The 9,798-nt window shown below is 47.1% G+C and overlaps 1 pseudogene; it reads left to right on the top strand.

The window, feature by feature from the left end:
* The window catches only part of LOC118379948 (sarcolemmal membrane-associated protein-like), a 144,601-nt pseudogene that overhangs the window by 39,277 nt on the left and 95,526 nt on the right, over nt 1–9,798 (top strand).

The raw sequence follows: 9,798 nt of genomic DNA, 5'->3' as shown, positions 1-9,798 counted from the left end.
CACTGCACGGCAAGCGGTACCGGAGCGCCAAGTCATACACTGTTTCTCTGCCACCGCACGGCAAGCGGTACCGGAGCGCCAAGTCATAGACTGTTTCTCTGCCACCGCACGGCAAGCGGTACCGGAGCACCAAGTCATAGACTGTTTCTCTGCCACCGCACGGCAAGCGGTACCGGAGCGCCAAGTCATACACTGTTTCTCTGCTACCGCACGGCAAGCGGTACCGGAGCACCAAGTCATACACTGTTTCTCTGCCACCGCACGGCAAGCGGTACCAGAGCACCAAGTCATGGACTATTGTCTCTGCAACCGCACGGCAAGCGGTACCGGAGCGCCAAGTCATGGACTATTGTCTCTGCAACCGCACGGCAAGCGGTACCGGAGCGCCAAGTCATGGACTATTGTCTCTGCAACCGCACGGCAAGCGGTACCAGAGCACCAAGTCATACACTGTTTCTCTGCCACCGCACGGCAAGCGGTACCGGAGCGCCAAGTCATGGACTATTGTCTCTGCTACCGCACGGTGTGGTACCGGAGCACCAAGTCTAGGACCAAAAGGCTCCTTAACAGCTTCTACCCCCAAGCCTTAAGACTGCTCCCCTGGACTGTTTACATATATTTACTTTACTTTACATGGGACCAACACTTTACATGTTGTGTTTATATTTTAGTTCAGTGTTGAATAGCCATTCAGACACAGACTGTTATGTTAAATGTTGAATTACTGTTGTATGTTATAGAGGTCGAACGATTATGATTTTTCGATACCGATACCGATTATTGGAGGACCAAAAAGCAGAACCCATTAATCGGCTGATTATTTTTTAAATTTGTAATAATGATAATTACAACAATACTGAATGAACTCTTATTTCAACGTAATATAATACATCAATGCAAATCAATTTAGCCTCAAATAAATAAGGAAACATGTTCAATTTTATTTAAATAAGGCAAAAACAGGGCAAATAAAGTGTTGCTCAGAACATGAGAACATATGAAAGATGGTGGTTCCTTTTAACACGAGTCTTCAATATTCCCAGGTAAGAAGTTTTAGGTTGTAGTTATTATAGGACTATTTCCCTCTATACCATTTGTGTTTCATTAACCTTTGGCTATTGGATGTTCTTATAGGCACTTTAGTATTGCCAGTGTAACAGTATAACTTCCGTCCCTCTCCTCGCTCCTACCTGGCGGCTCAAACTGTTGCATATACCCTGACTCTGCGTGCAATGAACGCAAGAGAAGTGACACAATTTCACCTGGTTAATATTGCCTGCTAACCTGCATTTCTTTTAGCTAAATATGCAGGTTTAAAAATATCTACTTCTGTGTATTGATTTTTAGAAAGGCATTGATGTTTATGGTTAGGAGCAACGAGTCCTTTTTCTGCGAATGCACACCGCATCGATTATATTCAATGCAGGACACGCTAGATAAACTAGTATTATCATTTACCATGTGTAGTTAACTAGTGATTATGATTGATTGATTGTTTTTTATAAGATAAGTTTAATGCAAGCCAGCAACTTACCTTGGCTTCTTACTGCATTCGCGTAACAGGCAGGCTCCTCGTGGAGTGCAATGAGGGGTAGGTAGTTAAACGTAAGGTTGCAAGATTGAATCCCCGAGCTGACAAGGTAAAAATCTGTCGTTCTGCCCCTGAACAAGGCAGTTAACCCACCGTTCCTAGGCTGTCATTGAAAATAAGAATTTGTTCTTAACTGACTTGCTTAAATAAAGGTGTACATTTTTTTTTTAATAGTCCTAATCGTTGTCCAAAAATACCGATTTCCGATTGTTCTGAAAACTTGAAAGTGCCCCTAATTAATCGGCCATTCCGATTAATCGGTCGACCTCTAGTATGTTATAAACTGTTGAATGAGATTTATCCTCCTTCTGAACTGAACTCTGATCTCTGTCCTCTCCACAGTGTCATCCAAGCACCTTTACCACTTCCTGTTGATAAGGTAGGCGGATTCGTCTGTCTGTCCGTCCGTCTGTGGTGACAGGTGTGTGTTTGAGATGTGCACCTTGTCTGCATCAGACCTATGTTGTTTGTTGTTGAAACCTGACCTCAGTTTAAATCTGACATTGTTTTGAAATACTTTTATTTTGCATTCTACGGCTCTGTTGGGCTAAATTGCTGTGAGCGCTGCTATGTGTCCCGGGATCCTGCCAGTTTCAGCATAGGGGGAGAGACGTGAAAGCCCAGCTAGCCTCACCGGACTCAAATGGAGGTCGCTATTGAACGTTTCCAGCGCTGCAGGAGCTGTGTTTACTTTGCTTTGTTCCGGGACAATGTGGACCGCGCTGAGCTGTGTTTACTTTGCTTTGTTCCGGGACAATGTGGACCGCGCTGAGCTGTGTTTACTTTGCTTTGTTCCGGGACAATGTGGACCGCGCTGAGCTGTGTTTACTTTGCTTTGTTCCGGGACAATGTGGACCGCGCTGAGCTGTGTTTACTTTGCTTTGTTCCGGGACAATGTGGACCGCGCTGAGCTGTGTTTACTTTGCTTTGTTCCGGGACAATGTGGACCGCGCTGAGCTGTGTTTACGTTGCTTTGTTCCGGGACAATGTGGACCGCGCTGAGCTGTGTTTACTTTGCTTTGTTCTGGGACAATGTGGACCGCGTTGAGCTGTGTTTACTTTGCTTTGTTCCGGGACAATGTGGACCGCGCTGAGCTGTGTTTACGTTGCTTTGTTCCGGGACAATGTGGACCGCGCTGAGCTGTGTTTACTTTGCTTTGTTCCGGGACAATGTGGACCGCGCTGAGCTGTGTTTACGTTGCTTTGTTCCGGGACAATGTGGACCGCGCTGAGCTGTGTTTACTTTGCTTTGTTCCGGGACAATGTGGACCGCGCATTTCAATGTAGCAACTACTTGCTTGCAGAGGACTATGTGAGCAAAGTAAGTCGCTCTGGATAAGAGCGTCTGCCAAATGACTTAAATGTAAAATGTAAAAAAAGTGGCTAATCTTAGTAGCAATCCTACACAAGCTACTGGGGAACCCACGCCCGCATACTTTTTCTTTTACCCCAGTAGCCGGATGCCGCTCTGGTCTGGTGGATGTTTCGTCGCCGTGTCGGCTCTCTACAGCCAACTGTCAGGGTTCCGTCACTCGCTTTGGAAGTCGAAGAAAGCATCCTCTGGCAACTGGGGGCCCAGATCCAGAGGTTCTGGCACCTTCTTCCTTGTAGGCTTCCCATTCAAGATCGGATCCAGAGGTACCTGCGTCTTCGTCCTCGGTTCTGTCTCCTCCGGTGGCTTCTACCTTGGGTTCAGATCCTCTGAGTTCCCAGCCTCACCAGACCGTGAGGCTTCCTGAGAGAACGGCCCATTCAACATCACCAGCCATCATCATAGTCAGCTCTATGGTGAGAAACATATCGGTCCCCGAGGCAATAACACTGTGCTACCCAGGAGCATGAGTACATAACAAGGCTGCTTCCGACTGTTCTACCCCGGTTTCTTGGAGCTGACACTGTGGTATCCCTTGTGATGTCGTTTGACCCCACATGGACTCAGAACATTTTTAAAGGGATTTTAAATAACAGATTTTAGCACTAAAAGACAACAACAAAAAAGGCCAATAACTTCAGGTCCAATACCCTCGTTGGGCCGCGGGTGTGAAAGATTCAGCAAACTGCTGGTGTTACACATCTGGCTGAAAGACTACTGTAGCTCTGTAGACTACTGTAGCTCTGCTGGACTCCCTTTTATAGATAACTTTGACACCTTCTGACATGCCAGCAACAAATGCTGACGCCACATCCAAGTATATCGGACCAAATTATGAAAGACAAGAATTGTACTTTTGAATTCCGTAAAGTCAGTGTGGAAGAGGTGAAACTTGTGTCTATTAACAATGACAAGCCACCGGGGTCTGACATTTACATTTTACATTTAAGTCATTTAGCAGACGCTCTTATCCAGAGCGACTTACAAATTGGTGCATACACCTTAAGACATCCAGTGGAACAGCCACTTTACAATAGTGCATCTAAATCTTTTTTGGGGGGGGGGGGTGAGAGGGATTACTTACCCTATCCTAGGTATTCCTTGAAGAGGTGGGGTTTCAGGTGTCTCCGGAAGGTGGTGATTGACTCCGCTGTCCTGGCGTCGTGAGGGAGTTTGTTCCACCATTGGGGGCCAGAGCAGCGAACAGTTTTGACTGGGCTGAGCGGGAACTGTACTTCCTCAGTGGTAGGGAGGCGAGCAGGCCAGAGGTGGATGAACGCAGTGCCCTTGTTTGGGTGTAGGGCCTGATCAGAGCCTGGAGGTACTGAGGTGCCGTTCCCCTCACAGCTCCGTAGGCAAGCACCATGGTCTTGTAGCGGATGCGAGCTTCAACTGGAAGCCAGTGGAGAGAGCGGAGGAGCGGGGTGACGTGAGAGAACTTGGGAAGGTTGAACACCAGACGGGCTGCGGCGTTCTGGATGAGTTGTAGGGGTTTAATGGCACAGGCAGGGAGCCCAGCCAACAGCGAGTTGCAGTAATCAAGACGGGAGATGACAAGTGCCTGGATTAGGACCTGCGCCGCTTCCTGTGTGAGGCAGGGTCGTACTCTGCGGATGTTGTAGAGCATGAACCTACAGGAACGGGACACCGCCTTGATGTTAGTTGAGAACGACAGGGTGTTGTCCAGGATCACGCCAAGGTTCTTAGCGCTCTGGGAGGAGGACACAATGGAGTTGTCAACCGTGATGGCGAGATCATGGAACGGGCAGTCCTTCCCCGGGAGGAAGAGGAGCTCCGTCTTGCTGAGGTTCAGCTTGAGGTGGTGATCCGTCATCCACACTGATATGTCTGCCAGACATGCAGAGATGCGATTCGCCACCTGGTCATCAGAAGGGGGAAAGGAGAAGATTAATTGTGTGTCGCCTGCATAGCAATGATAGGAGAGACCATGTGAGGTTATGACAGAGCCAAGTGACTTGGTGTATAGCGAGAATAAGAGAGGGCCTAGAACAGAGCCCTGGGGGACACCAGTGGTGAGAGCGCGTGGTGAGGAGACAGATTCTCGCCACGCCACCTGGTAGGAGCGACCTGTCAGGTAGGACACAATCCAAGCGTGGGCCGCGCCGGAGATGCCCAACTCGGAGAGGGTGGAGAGGAGGATCTGATGGTTCACAGTATCGAAGGCAGCCGATAGGTCTAGAAGGATGAGAGCAGAGGAGAGAGAGTTAGCTTTAGCAGTGCGGAGCGCCTCCGTGATACAGAGAAGAGCAGTCTCAGTTGAATGACTAGTCTTGAAACCTGACTGATTTGGATCAAGAAGGTCATTCTGAGAGAGATAGCGGTAGAGCTGGCCAAGGACGGCACGCTCAAGAGTTTTGGAGAGAAAAGAGAGAAGGGATACTGGTCTGTAGTTGTTGACGCCGGAGGGATCGAGTGTAGGTTTTTTCAGAAGGGGTGCAACTCTCGCTCTCTTGAAGACGGAAGGGACGTAGCCAGCGGTCAGGGATGAGTTGATGAGCGAGGTGAGGTAAGGGAGAAGGTCTCCGGAAATGGTCTGGAGAAGAGAGGAGGGGATAGGGTCAAGCGGGCAGGTTGTTGGGCGGCCGGCCGTCACAAGACGCGAGATTTCATCTGGAGAGAGAGGGGAGAAAGAGGTCAGAGCATAGGGTAGGGCAGTGTGAGCAGAACCAGTGGCGTCGTTTGACTTAGCAAACGAGGATCGGATGTCGTCGACCTTCTTTTCAAAATGGTTGACGAAGTCATCTGCAGAGAGGGGAGGAGGGGGGATTCAGGAGGGAGGAGAAGGTGGCAAAGAGCTTCCTAGGGTTAGAGGCAGATGCTTGGAATTTAGAATGGTAGAAAGTGGCTTTAGCAGCAGAGACAGAGGAGGAAAATGTAGAGAGGAGGGAGTGAAAGGATGCCAGGTCCGCAGGGAGGCGAGTTTTCCTCCATTTCCGCTCGGCTGCCCGGAGCCCTGTTCTGTGAGCTCACAATGAGTCGTCGAGCCACGGAGCGGGAGGGGAGGACCGAGCCGGCCTGGAGGATAGGGGACATAGAGAGTCAAAGGATGCAGAAAGGGAGGAGAGGAGGGTTGAGGAGGCAGAATCAGGAGATAGGTTGGAGAAGGTTTGAGCAGAGGGAAGAGATGATAGGATGGAAGAGGAGAGAGTAGCGGGGGAGAGAGAGCGAAGGTTGGGACGGCGCGATACCATCCGAGTAGGGGCAGCGTGGGAAGTGCTGGATGAGAGCGAGAGGGAAAAGGATACAAGGTAGTGGTCGGAGACTTGGAGGGGAGTTGCAATGAGGTTAGTGGAAGAACAGCATCTAGTAAAGATGAGGTCAAGCGTATTGCCTGCCTTGTGAGTAGGGGGGGAAGGTGAGAGGGTGAGGTCAAAAGAGGAGAGGAGTGGAAAGAAGGAGGCAGAGAGGAATGAGTCAAAGGTAGACGTGGGGAGGTTAAAGTCGCCCAGAACTGTGAGAGGTGAGCCGTCCTCAGGAAAGGAGCTTATCAAGGCATCAAGTTCATTGATGAACTGTCCAAGAGAACCTGGAGGGCGATAAATGATAAGGATGTTAAGCTTGAAAGGGCTGGTAACTGTGACAGCATGGAATTCAAAGGAGGCGATAGACAGATGGGTAAGGGGAGAAAGAGAGAAAGACCACTTGGGAGAGATGAGGATCCCGGTGCCACCACCCCGCTGACCAGAAGCTCTCTGACAATCTGAATGGTAAATTACTGAGGGTAATAGCAGACAATATTGCCACTCCTATTTGCCACATCTGACATTTAAGCCGACTAGAAAGTGTGTGCCCTCCGGCCTGGAGGGAAATTAGTCATTCCGCTACCCAAGAATAGTAAAGCCCCCTTTACTGGCTCAAGTAGCCGACCAATCAGCCTGTTACCAACCCTTAGTAAACTTCTAGAAAACATTGTTTGACCAGATACAATGCTATTTCACAGTAAACAAATTGACAACAGACATTTTTAGCACGCTTATAGGAAAGGACACTCAACAAGCACAGCACTTAAACAAATTACTGATTGTCTGAGAGAAATTGATGATAAAATGGTTGTGGGTGCTGTCTTGTTACATTTCAGTGCGGCTTTTGACATTGTCGATCATAATCTGCTGTTGGAAGAACGTAAATGTTACGGCTTTACACCACCTGCTATAATGTGGATATTGAGTTACCTGTCTAACAGAACACAGAGGGTGTTCTTTAATGGAATCTGCTCCAACATAATTCAGGTAGAATCAGGAATTCCCCAGGGCAGCTCTCTAGGCCCCTTTTTCAATTTTTACTAACGACATGCCTCTGGCTTTGAGTAAAGCCAGTGTCTATGTATGCGGATGACTCAACACTATACACGTCAGCTACTACAGCAACTAAAATGACTGCAACACTTAGAGCTGCAGGTAGTTTCAGAATGGTTGGCAGGGAATAAATTAGTCCTAAATATTTCAAAAACTAAAAGCATTGTATTAGGGATAAATCATTCACTAAACCCTAAACCTCAACTAAATCTTGTAATAAATAATGTAGAAATTGAGCAAGTTGAGGTGACTAAACTTCTTGGAGTAATCCTGGATTGTAAACTGTCCTTTTCAAAACATATTGATACAACATTAGATAAGGGGAGATATGGGGAGAAGTCTGTCCTTAATAAAGCCCTACTGCCTTAACAGCACATTCAACAAGGCAGGTCCTGCAGGCCTAGTTTTATTCTCACATCTGGATTACGGTTCAGTCATGTGGTCAGGTGCTACAAAGAGGGACTTTTGCAATTGGCTTAGATCAGGGCAGCACGGCCGGTCCTTGGATGTACACATATAGCTAATGTTAATCATATGCATGTCCATCTCTCCTGGCTCAGAGTGGAGGAGAGATTGACTTCATCACTACTTGTATTTGTGAGAGGTAGTGACATGTTGAAAGCACAGAGCTGTCTGTTTAAACGACTATCACACAGCTCAGACACCCATGCATACCCCACATAAACCCCAGGAAGAGTAGCAGTTGCCTTGAAAGGAACTAATGGGGATCCATAATAAACCCCAGGAAGAGTAGCTGCTGCCTTGACAGGAACTAATGGGGATCCATAATAAACCCCAGGAAGAGTAGCTGCTGCCTTGACAGGAACTAATGGGGATCCATAATAAACCCCAGGAAGAGTAGCAGTTGCCTTGAAAGGAACTAATGGGGATCCATAATAAACCCCAGGAAGAGTAGCTGCTGCCTTGACAGGAACTAATGGGGATCCATAATAAACCCCAGGAAGAGTAGCTGCTGCCTTGACAGGAACTAATGGGGATCCATAACACAGTCTCCCTTCTCTTGTCATTGTGTAAACAAGCACCACATGACTGCGGACTACCGTTAAGTTTCTTAATGAAACATTTGACAGGTGAAGTGTCAGAAATTGTTTGACACTATTGAAAAACCGTCCTGTGGCTATTTCCAAATACCCTGGCATACTGCCCTGCTCTATACATACATGGTATACTGCCCCGTTCTATACATACATGGTATACTGCCCTGCTCTATACATACATGATATACTGCCCTGTTCTATACATACATGGTATACTGCCCTGTTCTATACATACATGATATACTGCCCTGTTCTATACATACACTGTATACTGCCCTGCTCTATACATACATGTATACTGCCCTGTTCTATACATACATGGTATACTGCCCTGCTCTATACATACACGGTATACTGCCCTGCTCTATACATACACGGTATACTGCCCTGTTCTATACATACATGGTATACTGCCCTGTTCTATACATACATGGTGTACTGCCCTGCTCTATACATACATGTATACTGCCCTGCTCTATACATACACGGTATACTGCCCTGTTCTATACATACATGGTATACTGCCCTGTTCTATACATACATGTATACTGCCCTGCTCTATACATACACGGTATACTGCCCTGCTCTATACATACACGGTATACTGCCCTGTTCTATACATACATGTGTACTGCCCTGCTCTATACATACATGTATACTGCCCTGTTCTATACATACACGGTATACTGCCCTGTTCTATACATACACAGTATACTGCCCTGTTCTATACATACATGGCATACTGCCCTGCTCTATACATACATGGCATACTGCCCTGCTCTATACATACATGGTATACTGCCCTGCTCTATACATACATGGTATACTGCCCTGCTCTATACATACATGGTATACTGCCCTGCTCTATACATACATGGTATACTGCCCTGCTCTATACATACATGGTATACTGCCCTGCTCTATACATACATGGTATACTGCCCTGCTCTATACATACATGGTATACTGCCCTGCTCTATACATACATGGTATACTGCCCTGTTCTATACATACATGGTATACTGCCCTGTTCTATACATACACGGTATACTGCCCTGCTCTATACATACATGGTATACTGCCCTGTTCTATACATACACGGTATACTGCCCTGCTCTATACATACACAATATACTGCCCTGTTCTATACATACACTGTATACTGCCCTGCTCTACACATACACTGTTTACTGCCCTGCTCTATACATACACGGTATACTGCCCTGTTCTATACATACATGGTATACTGCCCTGCTCTATACATACATGGTATACTGCCCTGCTCTATACATACATGGCATACTGCCCTGTTCTATACATACACTGTATACTGCCCTGTTCTATACATACACAATATACTGCCTTGCTCTATACATACATGTATACTGCCCTGTTCTATACATACACAATATACTGCCCTGCTCTATACATACACTGTATACTGCCCTGCTCTATACATAC

Source organism: Oncorhynchus keta, unplaced genomic scaffold (assembly GCF_023373465.1).
Source record: "Oncorhynchus keta strain PuntledgeMale-10-30-2019 unplaced genomic scaffold, Oket_V2 Un_contig_269_pilon_pilon, whole genome shotgun sequence".
Classification (NCBI taxonomy): Eukaryota; Metazoa; Chordata; class Actinopteri; order Salmoniformes; family Salmonidae; genus Oncorhynchus; species Oncorhynchus keta.
This window is presented reverse-complemented; position numbering and strand designations above follow the sequence as displayed.